Below are 16,500 nucleotides of genomic sequence, written 5' to 3' on the forward strand. Positions count from 1 at the left end.
AAGAGCCTTGTCAGTTCAGCTGGCAAGTCATACCTGATAATGACCTCTGCAATAGGAGGCACTTAAGTTAATGATGAGCTTGCATGTTCTTAGTCCCAGTGGAGTAAGTAGGACTTTTGTTAGATTTTAGTCCTAGACAGGCAGATAGATTGCTGAGCTAGCTCTGCTAACAAATTAGGAGAAGATAGCATTGGGTCCTAATGATGCTGAGTGAAAATAAAGGTAGTATAATCTCTACACATCCACTGGGTATGTCCCCTTGGAGGATCCTCTTGTAAAAGTTCCTCACCTGAGCTGGCTTTGGAGCTGGACAACTTGACAAGAATTTCTCTTCAGTTTCACTAGGTAAGAAAAGCTCTAGACTGATGATGGGGGGATCTCCAACTCCCAGTGCTCTCAAATTGGTACCTTCCTTGATTATTGAATTCACTGAAAATAAAAGAAAAAAGTAGATTTACAAGAAAAAGAGAGACTCCAGTGAATTGTGTGAGAATGATATATAAAATTAACTGGTTTTTTTTTTCCTTTGAACTGAACCCAGGAGCCTCAGTAAAGTTTACCCTATTTAAAGCATTAATTAGGGAGCTGACTGTACATAAAGATAAAACAGAACTCTTAAAGAAGCCTCCAGGGACTCCAAAAAACCCAGTTTTGTCTACATGAGGCAAAAGAATTTTAATTAGAAGCAACTGAATTGAAGTGAACTGATACGAGCAACAAAAAGAGAATTTATCCCACAATGTATTCAGGGAACATAATTGAATGTTCATTAGCTAAGAGTTATATACTGACTGTTAATGAGCAGAAATGAATATGTATTATTTCTTATTAAGCTGGAAATGTATGGAACTAATTGCATTTAAATATAGTAGCTATAAAGCTGTGTTTATTAAGTGTCACTACTAAGAACAGGAAAGACATAGGTGAATTTGTATTCTTTACCACAATGTCATTCTAAAATTTATTATGCTAAGTGGTATTAATTGTTTTGTGGAAATTGTTATTATGTTGTGCTGGTAGGACTTGGTGATGCCTTCATTTGGGCAGGATTTATGTTTTGTTTATTATAAATTAAGGAAGGCAGCATAACCAAGACAGGAGCTCTCAGACTACAGTAACAGTGTTATTCTTGCCTCATAATGACAGTCCCCTGTTATTCATGATCAAATTGTACTTGATTTCTTGATACTATGGCTTGACAATAATCTCAGGAGACAGTTCTGATAAGGTTGCATTATTAAAGAAGTACAAGAAAAAGCTATCTTTTTATTAGATGTGATGAAATAAAAAAAGGAATTTATTTGTATTTATGCACTGGATGCCCTCTGCATACAGCCAGCAAGGGCCTGTGCCTGCCAGGGAAAGCCATCAGTTATGGGATAAATGGAGCCTAAGAGGCATCTGGTAGCAGATCCTGACCACTTTGTGTTAGAAGAGGACTTAGAGAAGTGTGAGGGAGTAAGAAATGACAGAATTGTTTAGGTTGGAAGGGTTTTCTTAAGATCATTTAGTCCAGCCGCCCAAGTATTCCCAAAGAGTTCATGAAGAAGGGCAAAGGAGAGGGAAGGGGTAATGCAGCTGACCAGGGATGTGGGGCAAGAAGTGCAATAGAAAACCAAATGTCCAACAGCTGCTGCTGACTTTTGCTTTTCCTCCTCTTTGGAGTGTTATGAGATAAAGAGGGGGTGGCTTTACCTGAATATTTTATGGCTTTTCCCTTGATTTCAGTTCTCTTGGGAAAGAGGGAGAAGGAAAGGAGCAGCAATACCCTGAGTTGGGTGCAGAGGAGTGGGGAAGAAGGAAGAGCCACAAAGAGAAGATCCTTAAAAATAGCTCAGTAGAGATCTGATGGATTCCCGGTGCTGTGTTAGCCTGTGTTCTTCTTGAGCTGCTGTGCAGAGCTTGACCAAGACACAGCTAATCCTGACTCTGGAAACTTCACTGGGGTCTGGAAACAATATTGAACTTCGACCCATGTTCACTGCAGCTAAGAGGCTACCTCTGATTCTGCATGGTAAAAATAGACATTTTCATCCTCCTGCTCCTTTTGAAATTGAAAGATATTTTGGGACTGCCATCAGGGAGGTTCAGGACATGTTTGAGCTATTCTGTGCCATTTGACTTTAGTGCTGTAGGCCATGATTTTGTGTAAATTAAATGTCTGTCTTCATATATAAGTGGAAGACAAATCTTGTTTGGACCCATTTAAATTATTTCTAATTTTGCAATTTATCCTTTTCTGACAAAATTCGTTTTTACAGCACAGATATGTTTTTACTACAGGATTCTGTAGTAGCAGTAGCACTTGCTCGTTATTTTGAAAGATTGCAACTTCTTTCCTATTCACAAGAGGGCGATAAAGCCCCAGTCATCATCTTCATACAGTCTCTATTAAGTGAACAGTACATTGCTGCAAAATATCATAAAAAGCATCTTGCTGTCAGATAACTGATATATAGATATGTATAATGATCTATATAAAATATTGGGCTCCTTTTGTTTCATGGAAAGTTGAGACTAGGTTGTCTTCATTTCATGCCACTGTAGGTCCTGTTGTGAGAAGAAACTAGATGTGGAAAAGTTATTTATAATGTTTTATAATATATTTATAAATATATATATTTATAAAGTTGCAAGTGTTTTCTTCATTGTAATGGTACTTGAAAGTTCTATTTAATACTTTAATACTTACAAGCATTAAATTCGGATGAATGTTGAGGGTCTCAAATAATGTGATGTTTAGCCCACTCTTTGGGAGAATTTCCCATACACAGCCTAAAGTTGCTTATGTATTTTTATTTCTTCCTCAGAGTGAAACTGTTCCGTTGTTAGTCAGAATTTTCCATTTCTTAGCTTTAAGTGAAATAAAGGATTAAAGTTCTCTTCTGTGCTGCTGTTGGTATACAGGCCTGTTCTGGGGCCACTGTTTTGGACAGTCTAAAGACAAAAATCTCATTGGCTGGTAAACTATCAGCAATACAAGGACTAGAAAGAATTGTAAAATCTTCTCCTGAATCTCCCCTTTAGAGCAATGTTATTTCATCTAAATATAAGGACCACAAGTTTAAGCATTTATAAGTGGTAATATCAATTATGGGATGCTTCCACTAGCTCAGTGATTTCTCTGTGTAGACAATTTTATAATTTATAAGTACCCTATTATGTTTTTAAATATTTGGATTTATTCACTGTCACATCCATTGTCTCTCATAAATAGTTTCTGTTTTACAGTGAATAGTAAGAATACTTTCAGGAGGTTTACATGGAACAAGGAATAAGGGAAAGAACAGCTGGTTTAGTGTACCGAATTATTTTATGTCTCTGCTGATGTTACTTGAGTTCATTCCAGCTCTGTTGTTTGGAGGAGCTGGATTCCTTCCAGCTCTAAAGTTCTGTGACCCAGCCCATGCAATTTTTAAGCTGTCAGTATTAGAACAAATTCTTAATAATGTAGTGTGGCCTCTGAAGGATGTTTTCACTCTGTGGCTTATCATGAAAAATAAATGCCCAAAGTCTCTAGCAGTTCTCTGAGGCATTTGCTCAAGGTTTAAGTACAGCATCCAACTGAGTTTAAGAGCCTTCAGTGATGTGACTTCCAATATATCCCTTAAATAAAAGGACAAGCCCATGACTTTTGAGTCTCTTTCTACAATTTGGATGGTGTTCTGAAGCTGTCTCAAGCAGCCAAGACAAAAGCACCTCTGCATTGTCCTTCAACAACTTCAGCACTCTTCAGTTGCAGAATTCAGCCTTGCCTGGCCCCTTGCCAGGCAAGGGGTAACCCCCTCTGAGGTAACCCCCTCTGGTTACCTCAGGCCTGTGGTAGAAGGGGGCTGTTAGAAAGCAGGGCTACCCCTTGGCTTATTTATTTTGATATTATCTTGCTTGTATAATCTTTCACAATCCAGCTCCACTCCCTTTCAGCAGGGGCTGCAGCAGCACAGGGGCAGAGCTGCCCCTGAGGGCAGCACCAGTTTGTAATGTGGGAATTGTCATGGGCACAGCTGTGTGTCTGGGTAGTGAGGGGAGCTTGGGAGAGATGCATACTGAAGGTTTTGGGAGAAAAGCTTTATCTTGTTAACTTTTTAAAAGTGAAATTAGTGTCCTCCTTTCCATTCCTAATCACCAGGCACTGCCTCATCACTGCTTTTTCTCAGCTCCAAAGCCAAAGGTTTCTCAGGGGTCTTACTGCAGTCAGTAGTTCCTAGTTTGGGAGCTCAACTTTAAACACAACCTCCTTCACAGAGGTTCTCTTGGTGCAGTCAGATATTTCTGGCTATTTTAGTTAAGACCAGAATTGCATAACAAAACCTTGTGACTGTCTGTTGGTATACCATGTCTCATAACTTGTTTGGCAGATGTGACGTGCCCAGTTCTGTGATGCATCCACAAGTATGAAAATCCCTTTTTGCCCTATTAAGGGCAAATTCAACTGTAATAACATGTGCTTTACTGAAATGTGTAACCCATGTGTATCCAGCTAAGGAAAACAAACCCTTCTTAGCACAAGTATTTTCCATCCATATGCCAGCAAGATTCTCAAGTCATTTTTACCATATTCAAGTACATCACAATAGAAGGAGAGCAAATATAGAGATGGGGAATTTTTTTTTATTTATATGAAAGAAATAAAGAGTGGTTGAGAGAGGAAAAGCAAGAGCAACTGAAGCATTTCCAACCAACTCACTAACTGTGGTTCAGCTTAGGTATCTGAGGAAAGTTAAGAAATGTATAATTAAGGGAGGAAGAGATTAGATAGAGCCTTATCTAGTGAATATAGGACAATGGACTCCAACTTTAGATAGTTTTGTTGAAGTTTATGGTCTTTTTACAGTGGGTAGGATAGTAAAATACTTGGCTTAACAGGATAAAGCAGAATATTCAATGGTACCAATGACTGAAAAAGAACTACTGAAAAGCCCAGGACAGCATGAGTTGTGTCAAACTATGAAGTCCCTTTTGTCTTGTGTGGTGTTGTAAGTTTGGACATGACCCAAGATGGTCCCTTCTTAAGTGCTAACCATCCAAGTGCTATGGCCTGAAAGATTGTAAGAAGAGCAGCAAATTTCAGGTGTGAGAGCTCAGTTATCACTAATGTATTCTGCCCTGAAGCACCCAGTGTTTTCAAATGCTGCAGGTGTATTGCTGATGGTGACAAAGCTGGGTAAATTAAAGCAAGACCAGGGTTTTGTCCTGTTTATACTCAGGATGACCATGGCAATGTCTCTTCTCCACAGGTACTTCTCACAGGTATGGTTGATATTATATAGCAAACAGCCTAAGATTTTGATTTGAAACACATTAACATTTTCTTTCTTTTAAATATTGGATTATAAGCTAAAAGATTATTTTTTTTTTAGAGTAAGATGGCAGAAAGAGTGGAAACAATAATAGTCTTGCAAGAATGGAGTGAGGGCTAGGGAAAAGGCTTGATATAACTTGGTAGTTTTCAGAGATGTGCTGCTAATTGAGCATTAAGAATAAATATTGTGCCAAGTGTAACCAAAGGTGGTGGCAAGCCAAAAGGCAGGGGAAGCTGAGGAAGAGCTTCTAAGAGGGAAATTTCAGATGCTGATTACAGGTGCTTTGCCCAAGCATTGAAACTCCTTATTTCAAAGAAAGTTTGACTCTGGAAATGTGCTTTAGGATTAGAAAAACTGTTTGAGTTCTACCCAGCTGGCTTAGAGAAACTCTTGGACACTGATATGTGAGGCAGATTCAAGAGGCTGAGATTGGGCCTTGAACAGTAAAACAAGAACTTCTTTCATCTGTGGAATCAGATCACAGGTGCAGATGTTAATAGAGGGTTATGGAGCTGTAGCTCAGCTCTTATGAAGAGAAATGGTGATAAGTTACAGAGACTTGTGAGGAGCTTACTTTGCAGGGGGGCATGGACCCACAGGGTCCTGGTGTTGGATTTAACCCATGTGTCACTGGGCAAATGACAGCAACTCTGTGCTTTTTTCCCAGTCTATATTATGATGCAGTTATCTTACTGAAGGGATTGAAAAGTATAGTCAGCTGTAAAATGCATTGAAACAGCAAGTGCAAAATGGTTATCCCTGCTGATGCACACACAGAGGATTTAATTTTGAGGTGAAGACATATTCCTTAATGCCTGTTTTTTGTACCAAAAATAATAAACCCTTGGGTAAGTGGTGATTGCACCTCGTTTAAGTGGGATCAGTGGAAATTCCATCACTGGTTTCAGCAGGAGGAGATGCAGGCCACTTAATCAGGAGGCAAAAGATAAATACAGGAGTTTCCAAAGCAAAGGATCTGGGATTTTGGAAGGCCAAATCCTCACCTCGGGTGTCCAGTGGCTCAGTAGAGACAGTCAAATAATTAGTCAGGGTTTCATTAACTTGAAATTTTAAGTAAATTGCTGTGTATGAACAAAACATGTAGAGTGAAGAACATTTGAATAGCCTAGTCAGAAAGTGACCATAAGAAATGTAACTCACCAAAGCTACATTGAAAAGAGGTGTGCCATTAAAATAAACCATAAGATCTATGAAAGAAGTTCAAATAAACACAGTACAGCACTGCTGTGGAAATTGGAAAGTGACAATAGATGGGCATAAAACACAGAAAAAAAGAAATGTAAGAAAACCACACCCAAAACAAAAAAAGATTTTGTGGATGTAAATGTAGTTTAAAACATATTGGTATTTGGGGGATTCCTCTGACAGTTCTGAAGTCAAACAAAAAGCATGGCTTTTGCTCTGAAGAATTTCATAGTCTATAGATCTGCTGACAATTTTATATATCAAAGCAGTCACCAAGTGGGCTGGAGGTGGAAAGCAAAACAAAAAGTAATTTCCAGAAGCTTCCTTTATCAGGATTTAAAATTAATGTTAATCTCAGTATTGCTACAAAACCAAATGTTAATGCCTGTATTTTAAGTAAAACCTGGTTTCACTTTTGGTATGGGGGTTTAGAACTGGTATTGGAATTGGTATTGGAAAGCTGTGCTCCAGCCATGTCAGCTGGAGTCTTTTGAGATATATAAATGACAGAAATCTGGGAAATTTTCTAAACTATATGTACTGCCTTGTTAAACCAGAGTGCAGTGTTTCATCTGACTGTTGAAGCATAGTTAAGTAGAGCTAGCAGACAGGTGCACAGGTAAATTTTAATTAAAACTCAGAATATCCCTCATTTATTTCTGATGTTTTTCTAAAGGATTTGTGTTTCCAGATGATTTTATGGCTTTTCATTAATTTCTTATTTTGCAAAGTATGATCTTTTATTAATGCTTAGCGTCAAGCTCCTCCACCCCTGCAATGTGCTGCTCTGGTAAAAGTGCAGTTCCTCTGCAAAAGTTCAGTTCTTGACTATATGAAATGTCAAGAATGATAAAGCAAAACAAAGAACCTCTGAAGGAAAACATGCTGCCATGAATATCTGAAACCTACTGAACCACTGCTTTATTATACTTACATTTCAATAAATACCTCTCTTAAGAGCTTGTGTTTCAGTAGGCAGGGAAATGTGTTTTCTATGTAAATAGCAGTGTTTGCTTTTTCTTTAGCAAATGTATTCTCACCACAGTGGTAAAGCCTACAAGCAGGATAAAACACACTTTAGGTCATGAGATGTGGAATAAAATCTCTGAAACCTCTCTGTGCTTGTTGGATTGCCATTTGTGGTCTAAGAATGCCTTAGAGAACTGCTTTTCACAGTGTTTTTATGTAATTCAAGCTTTGATAATAAGACAGAAGTGAAGAAGCCAAAAGCTTCATGAGAGCACTAATAAACTCATTTTGGCTCTGCCTTGTTTTATGTCTCACTCCAGATTTTATAGCTTCTCTTTTAGCAGATGTACTGTGGCACAAGATTTATTTCTGGGTCCTTATCACTCTTTAGTGGAAAGCATTTAATTTTTTCCATGAGAATGCTTTCTGTTCACCTTTTCCTTGATAGCATTTTATCCACTTACTTTACCCTGAAGTATCACTTAGAAGGCTGCTCAGAGGTTGGGCAAGGTTAGTGGAACCATTAATGCATGAAAGTTGGATGCTGGAGGTGTTAATGCTTTGCTGCCTGTTCTGTTTCAGTGTTTTCTGCCTCTGATGTCAAAGGATTTCCTTTCCTAGATGCAAGGTCAGCGTTGTCCTTGTCTGAAATCTTCCTCAGTAACTTTTTTAACTCTCAGTGTTACCAGTTTTAGTTTCACAAGAAATCAGGCTTAGAGCCTTGAAAGTTTGAGAATATATCTGTAACACTTTCTACAAATTTTTGCCAGGAAATCTGGATTACCTTGGTGCTCATTTCAACATGTGTCATCTCTGGAGAGCCAATTTAGGAATCAAGTGGGAAGACAAGTAGCAGTAGTAATAAAAATAATAATAATGCTTATATTAGGTGCTTTGATTTCTTAGTTTTGCACTGAAAAAGGATGGAGTTGCAGCATTCCTAAAATCTAAATCTGTGGTGGTTTATTCTGTGAGGTTGGATTGGTTCTCAAACTGGCTCAGGGTTTCTTTCACTGTGGCTAAAACTGGCAATCAAAATGCTTATCCATGAAAGCAAAGTTCCCTCACTTCTACACAGACTTAAGGTGCATCTCTTGGAGATAATATCATAGAATAAAGTAGGTTAATGAGGGAAGAATGGAAACAGTGGACAAATCTTTAGCTATTTTTTGAGGGTTTTGTCTTCCCATTTTCTGTCTCAAAGTAAACATTCTGTCTGTGCATGATTAAATTAAATTGTATGTATGAATATGCTTGAACAGCTTAAAATGAAGAGACTGTGTCATAGTGTGGTTAGAGGAAAATGTTTGTGGCTGAGTTTAAAAACTGCTAAGGAGAGAATAAACATGTTTAAGGAACTTGGAGATAAAAGGCCAGGGATTTTAGCAGGCACAGTTGTGCAACAGTGTTCCAGCTGGGGGCTTCTCTGAAGAGAAAAAGCAATGTGAAAATATACCCATGTCTTGTGACAAGTGTTCTACTCAAATGTCACTGAGCAGATTCTTGGTACAGCTAGGGTTGAAGTCCTATTGAAATAATAAAAAAAACCTAATTGCTCTTTTGGGCCACACTGTTGTATGCAGGGAATGTCTTATGTAGGAAGCTGGCACATAGACTTGTCATGGTTGGAAAGGACCTTCAAGATCATCAAGTCCAACCATCAGTCCCACATGACTGGAACCACTAAATCATCTCCCGAAGTACCACATCTACCTCTTTTTTGAATACCCCCAGGGATGGTGACTCCACCTCTCTGGGCAACCTGTTGCAATGCTTCACAACTCTTCTGGTGAGAAAATTTTTCCTAATATCCTCTCTTCCCCAGGCTGAACACAGAATCACAGAATTGTCAGGGTTGGAAGGGACCTTAAAGGCCATCTTGTTCCAAACCCCCTGCCACAAACAGGGACATCTCCCACCTGATCAGGTTGCTCAGAGCCCTGTCCAGCCTGACCTTAAAAACTTGCAGGGATGGGGCTTTAACCACTTCCCTGGGCAGTCTGCTCCATCCCCAGCTCCTCCAGCCTCTCCTCATCAGACCTGTTCTCTAGACCCCTAATCAGTCCAGCTGCCCTTCTCTGACCGTGTCCAGCACCTCAATGTCCTCCTGATACTGTGGTGCCTTAAACTGTTCCCAGTACTCAAGGTATGGCCTCACCAAGGCTGAGTGCAGGGGTAAGATCCCCTCCCTGACCCTGCTGGTCACACAGTTCCTGATACAATCCAGAATGGTGTTTCCCTTCTTGGCTTGGCCACCTGGGCACACTGCTGGCTCGTGTTCACCTGGCTGTCAATCAGCACCCCCAAAACCAGCACCTCATGTATTGCTGCAGAAGTTCCTGTCATGTTTTCTGGAGAGAAATTCAATAAACACTTTTACAATTTCTCTTAATGAATCTGCATGCTGGGTACTCTGTTTTCCCAAAAGGGAGACTCTGTGCTGCTGTTCTTGTGCATTCTGCAAAGGCAAAGTCATGGCACCAACCCTTTAGTGTTGTTGGGTTGGGAAGCTGCTGGCTTTTAGGACACTTGTTGTCTACCACTTACTGCCCATAATTGCACCAAAGTTAAGAAGCTCCATAATTATGAGGAATGCAGTCTCACTTTTTTCTACCCTGCCCTGTGCCAGTCTGTGAGGGAGAGGAATTAATACCTGCCTGCAGTTCTTCAGAGAAGGTGCTGTTCTGGATCTGGTGCCTCCCACTGTGGCAGCTCGTACTCCACAGCAAACTCCCCAGTTCCCAGAAGTTCCCTGTAAATTAACGAGTCCGTGTTTGTAATGTGTCTGGATGTAGAAAGTGTTGTTATTACATAAAGCTCTTAAGCTACTCCTTGGTAGAGAGATGCAAGACTAATAGGTTTTAATTACCAAAAAACCCATATGCTAGGAAACACAACCTCATTGTCTCAATTCCAGTGAGTTTTAATTTGTGGTTTCCTGTTGACATGCAGTTAACTTTTAAGAACATGCAATTTATTTATTTTTTTAGAATGGATGTTGCTTGATGTTAAAATATTTAGATTTATTCTGATTTTCTGTTTAATTCCATACAGAGCTGCTTTGATTTAAAATATTCAGACTGATGAAACCCATGCCAGCAGACTCTATTTGTGTTTGTGCTCAGCTCTTCAGGAAATTGCTTGTCTGTGTCTGTTGCTTGGCTATGATACACTTAATGAAAACGGCTTTCTGTTATTCTTCTTTTTTTAAAGAAGACTGGTGCAGAGACTTTTGGGAGAAAATGCTGCTGATTTCCTAAAATAACTAGAAGAAAAGTGTAAATCAATTTGTATGTAAGCTGTATTAGTTCTTATTGCATTGCTCTGTGTCAGAAGCCTTGGAAAGGTTAGAAGGATGTGTTGCTGTGGGCATATGATGTAGCTGATAAAATGAACAGGAATTAATATGGAATAGTTGTCAGTCCACCTCTTTCAAAGTTATTTATTCCACTACCTATTGATCAGTGGTTACATGCACATTGGTGAAAGGTTACCCTGAGTTAGTGAATAGTGTAAAACAAAGTTGCCATCAATGAAAGAATGTGAAGTACTTTTTAAGCAATACATCAGTCAATAATCTTGAAGGGTAAAGAGTGTTACAGATAAATTTGTTGAAAGCATATTCTGTATTGGATAGGAGATTCTTGTGTATGTGCATGAGCAGTGTAATTCTTGAGGTCTGATTCAGGGCTTTGGACACATACTCAGCTACCAGGGTTTGTGTGTTTGCAGCTAGTTTGTAAACAGCATGATTTGGGACCCAGTCATGTCCTGTGGTTTCCTCATATCCATGATGTTGGATGAAAAACAAGCTGTCATTCATGGCATTGTGGAAAAAGAACTACTTAAAAAGACAGTCATTGGATGTGGTAAATTTTCCATTGTTTATAGCCTCTATCCCAAGGGCTGTTGCCTATCTTAAAGTGACTGGGATAGATGTAGTAATCGGTGGCTGAAATTTGAGGGCCATTTTAGGAGATCAGGCTGAATTATCACAATGTTCCTTCAAGAGTAAAAGCTACAAAGCAATCCTGAGTATATGTGTAATCAGAATTTTATATACCACATGATGGTGAAATGGATAGCTGCTGTTCTAAAGCACTTTAGGGGATGGAGGAGGGAGCCTTCACTTTAACTCTCCCTTACCAAATACTGAATTAAAGCATGAATTATTTTAAAGTTCCATGCAAATAGGAAGGAAGAAAAGAACATCCCTCTTTCATTCATAATGCAATGCTATTGTCTTTAGTTCCAGGTCAGTGAACATGAGAATCTTGCAGTTTGCAAATAGCCACCAGTACTGCAATACAGATAAAACCTTTCCATGTTCATAGTATGCACCCATCCCATGAGGGAAATGGAGAGGTCTTGCCAATACAGATTTGATAATGATGAATATTAGAGAGTAAGGGAGGATAGGTGGATCTGTATAAATGTGAAGTATTTAGTGGTATTCCTTAGCTCCAGAGAATGAAATGCCACTGAGACACAGTTAGATTTCTGTTTATTGACAAACATCTGCTGCAGTAAAGAGCCAGGCAGGACCATGGTCTAAATATTGAATTGATTTTTAAAATCTTGATATAACTCTGCACAGTTGTGTGAAACATGCCCAACTGCTGGAATGGATTTCACTGTTCCTAGTAAGTTATCTGTTACCTACTCTTATGATTATCCCTCTTCTGGTGGCTCACACACACTCACATTCCCACGAATAATAGCCAAAGGAAGGTCTCTGTTTTGCCCCTCTAATGACATAGTAGTTCATCTCAGAGTTTGAACTGCTTGAATATTTATTTTATGCAGTCAATACTTTGTTAGTATTTCCATTGTGCTTGAGGCTTTGGTATCTGTGTAAGTGCAGTAGCAGCTGCAAAAACTGTTTGGTTGAGAAAAAGAATTTTTGGATGTAAAGCACAGGCTCACTCACTCTCCACCCTTTCCTGTCCAAAGGCTGTGTGGCCTTGGATGACTTTCCTCACTAAAATGCAGAGCCTGAGGGACATGGAGGAGGGAGGGAGAGGGAAACTCAAGGAAAAATGGTTCTACTATAAATCGTATGTGTAGCAGAATTATTTATGGCAGTGTGTATAGGAGAGTTGTAGAAGACAGTACAACAGTTTCCTTCTGTTTCAAGAAATGCCTTTGTAAATGCATTTTCACATTTATTCCCTATAAAATGTTTTCCTTTTGATGTTTAAATGCCCTTTAATCTTTTTGAGTAGCTTGGTATTACCCCAGAATATCTGACTCAAAGAGAACAAAATCCTGCAAGCCTTCTGCTTGTCAGTCTCTTGCTCTGCATCAAGAACTGAGGGATACAGCAATTTTCTGTGCTGCTTTTGGTACACAGGCTTGTTCTTAGGGCTATGATTTTGCTTGGAAAGGGGGGGGGAGCAGTGGGTTTGGGCTTGATGAAGGCACTTTTCATTGGTTGTCAATGAATGAGAACTCCAGGGCTGGTGGTGGGTGCAGTGATTCCTTTTAGCCTGCAAGTGTCATTGTTTGGTTGGTTACTGGACTGAAAGTCTTACCTAAAGTGAAGTATTTCAGAACTGCTTTTTCTTTTCAAATGCACGTGTATGACAGCCTGTTTGCTTACTCTGGAAATACAGTCAGACCAGAAACAATGCTTTGTCAACTGCTATAACTCTCCCTAGGTATGCATTAAACCTGTCAATTATTGTAAAGCCTTTCTTGGCATTGCAGAGGCTTTTCTCTCCTGAACTTCAGGAACACTTCTTGTTTATCTCCACGTTTCATAAATTCTCTTCTGCATAGGATGCCTGCCTTGTTATTCCACACAGGAGTCTAGTGAGGATGCATTCTCTTTCCAAACTTAGGAGACAAAAAAGGACTGTGTAAGTCTCATGAGCTTTAGTCATGTTATTTCCACTGTAATTTCTGCAGAGGCTCCTTTGGCACTTTTTGTGTGCTGTGTGGTGTCTACAGCAGGTCAGCTCATGCCACAGTTATTCAGATTATACTCTGTTATTTAAACAAGATTCTTAAAAATTTTATCATTGTCAAGCAAGGGAGCTCCCTCTTCTGTGAAGATACAGGGAGTAAAACAGCATCCTTGTTTCTAGGAGCTACTTCTTTAGCTCCTGTGTGTAATTTTACACATGCATCTTCTCAGTGAGAAAATAGAATAGAAATTCCAAATAGTTTGCTAATCATTGGGTGACTTTTCATTTTTTAAAAACCAAAATGTATTCACACAATGAGTGTGAAACCCCAGAAGGGTCTCTGCTCGTAAAATTTTGATTAGGAAATGTGGGAAGGTGATTTTCCTATGGGCTCTGTTGTGCTGAGAAAGGGCTATGGAGCTGGGAGTCTAAAATCTTTGGTGGCTTTGAGAAATCTTTGCACATATATAGCCAAGTATTTAGTTAGGATTCATGGTATGCTTACAGACAAAGTGTGAATCATTAACTTTTTAAGTAGAGAAACCAGGGCTAGTTCAACACATGAAAAATGCTGTTAATTAAAAAAAAGAGCACCTAGATGAATGCTTGAACATGCATGGTTTTAGACCTTTTATGTTCTTCTGCCAGCAGTGAGTAATGAGGAATGAAATATTCTGAGGGGAGATCAGGAAGGTGTATTGGGTCTGGTGTTTACATGTAAAGTTTAAATATGTGAGAAAGAAAGTGTTCCCTTGACTCCAGACTCAACTTCATGAAAGAGAAGTTCCCTGTGAATTCAGAACATCACTGCCTGTGTGTAGCAACCTTTGAATAGGGACAGTTTTCTCAGGGACACTAAAAACTGACAGCGTGTCCTAGAAACTTAATATATTTTAGCAGTACTGATTATGTTAGTTTTAATTTTCAGAGACCACATCCAGTGGTAAGCAGAAACCTTGATGGCAGCTTTTGAGACACTTCCAGGTCTGCTTAAGTCTGCTGTTTCTCTGCCAGAGTCTCAGAGTTGCTGGTTGTTGAGGGGTTTGTTCTGGTTTTACATTTTCATCCTTACTGTGGCTCCCTCCACTGAAATACCTCAACACTTAGGAGTGTTTTACATAACCAGTCTGGAGCAGACTATTTCCTCTTGCAGATGTAAAGCTCTGCATTTGCAGCAGTCCCACAGAGCCCAGTGCCTGCTCATTTGTTGCCTTCCTCTTTTCCAAAAGCAGATGAATGTTCATTTCCCTAATCTTTCCTCTAAAACCATGGATATCTGGGTTTGTAAATAGAAAATTGTCCAAAATGGGCCTTTGGGACCTGCTTCCTCATTTGTTCATTTATTCAATGAACAAGCCAATTATGTTCAATTGCTTAAATTTATGGGTAACCCATGCTTTGTAAATTCATGACAAAATCACAGGGAGAAAATGTTTTTTCAACAAATACAAAGTGTTTGGCAAAAATTAAGCATGATTCACAGTTCAGGCTGCTGTGTCTATTCAGTATTTAAACTATGGCATTTCATTATAGCCTTGGCTGCCTTTATGTCTTGTGACAGAGCAGTTACCAAACCACTGCCCTTTACTCCACTGGACCTGCCCTGCTGGGTGCATCCAGCCTCTGCTGCTCATCACTGATGGAAAATTTCCTTCTGCTCTAGGAGCAAAGGTGTCCAACCTCCACCTGTGTTGCAAGAAGCCCCCATGCAGCGTGGATGTAACTACCCTGACCCCAGGGAGTCCTCAGTGAGCCTGACTTCAATTTAATAAAACTATAGAATAAGTTAGGTAAGGGGTTGATAGAAGTTTTTTGCAGGTTTTCACATGACTGTGAGGGACACACTTACGCTTTTGGCCTTTTTTATTTCCTCTGTAAAGAAGGTGGGTTAAAGTCTTGAATCAGTTCTGAAAATTTTTTAGGATAATTATTTTGAGGGCAGGAAAGGCAGGGCTGTGACCTCAATGATAAGCAGACAGTCTCACAGTACTCAGGAAAGGTGAAAGGAAAAGTCCTGGGGAAGGTAATTTGGTTCAGCCAAGAGTTCAGGGATCACTGTGTGTCCGTAGTGTTGGGGTAGGTCCAAAGGGACACAGGAAAGGAACTCAATGGGACAGATCAGCATGGGATGTGGCCAGGTACAGGTGGATCTGCAGTGCTGCTCAGGCAAGGCCTTTCCATCTCATTGGTAACTCATTACAAACAGGAAAGAAGAGGTATAAAATCATTGAGGAAATCTAAAATTTCTTCAGTTTTGGCCAGAGGAAAAAAGGAAAACATCCCCAACAGCAGAAAATACATTGATGTTCCTCTCCATCATCATGGCTAGGTGATAGTCTGGAGGGGGAGCAGATTGTTCCTAGGTTCCAACAGTGAGGTATTAAAAGTGGCTGCCAGCAAGAGGCATTATGTTAGGATGTTTTGTGACTTTTCTGGCATTTCACAGGTCAAATGTGAAAGGTTAATGAGGAGGGTCAAATACTCCTACAGCTGATCTGATCTGTGTCAGGGGATAATCTGGCAAATATTACAGTTCATGAACAGAAACAGATGTGCTTACAATTGATAAGCTTAAGGTTGCCAGTCTGGCACTGAAAGCAAAGAATTTGAGTTGGTTTAAGGACAGAACATTTATTTCTGTTTTTCTTATAGTCATTGGAGAATGGATTTACACAGGCAAGAACAAAACAAGGAGCTGAGCAGAACTCCTTAAATCCACCAGATGTATGGAGTTTTGTAGGATTATGGTAAACTTGTAGATTTGCCCATGTTGCAAAACAAATACGTATGCTGTAGATGAAAAGGAAACTATTTCACTCATCAGTAGAAATGTGATTTATCAAGTTTAGAGCTGAAAAGGCCCATTGCAAGTGTTCCCCTAGTATATCTGTATTTCAAAATCTTTCTTCATATTACATACAGACACTCAAGCATGTGGTTTGGGGCAGTATTGACACAAAAACACAAGAATCTTGAGGATGGTTACTGGAGTTGCTTAAATTCTCTAGAGAAAAATTATTGCAACATTCAAAAGGAACTCTTGGCAGTCATTAAAGCTGCAGAATATTAGTATAGGAATTTCATTAGTATAGGAAGTATGTTTATGGTCAATA

Source organism: Calypte anna, chromosome 11, assembly GCF_003957555.1.
Source record: "Calypte anna isolate BGI_N300 chromosome 11, bCalAnn1_v1.p, whole genome shotgun sequence".
NCBI lineage: Eukaryota > Metazoa > Chordata > Aves > Apodiformes > Trochilidae > Calypte > Calypte anna.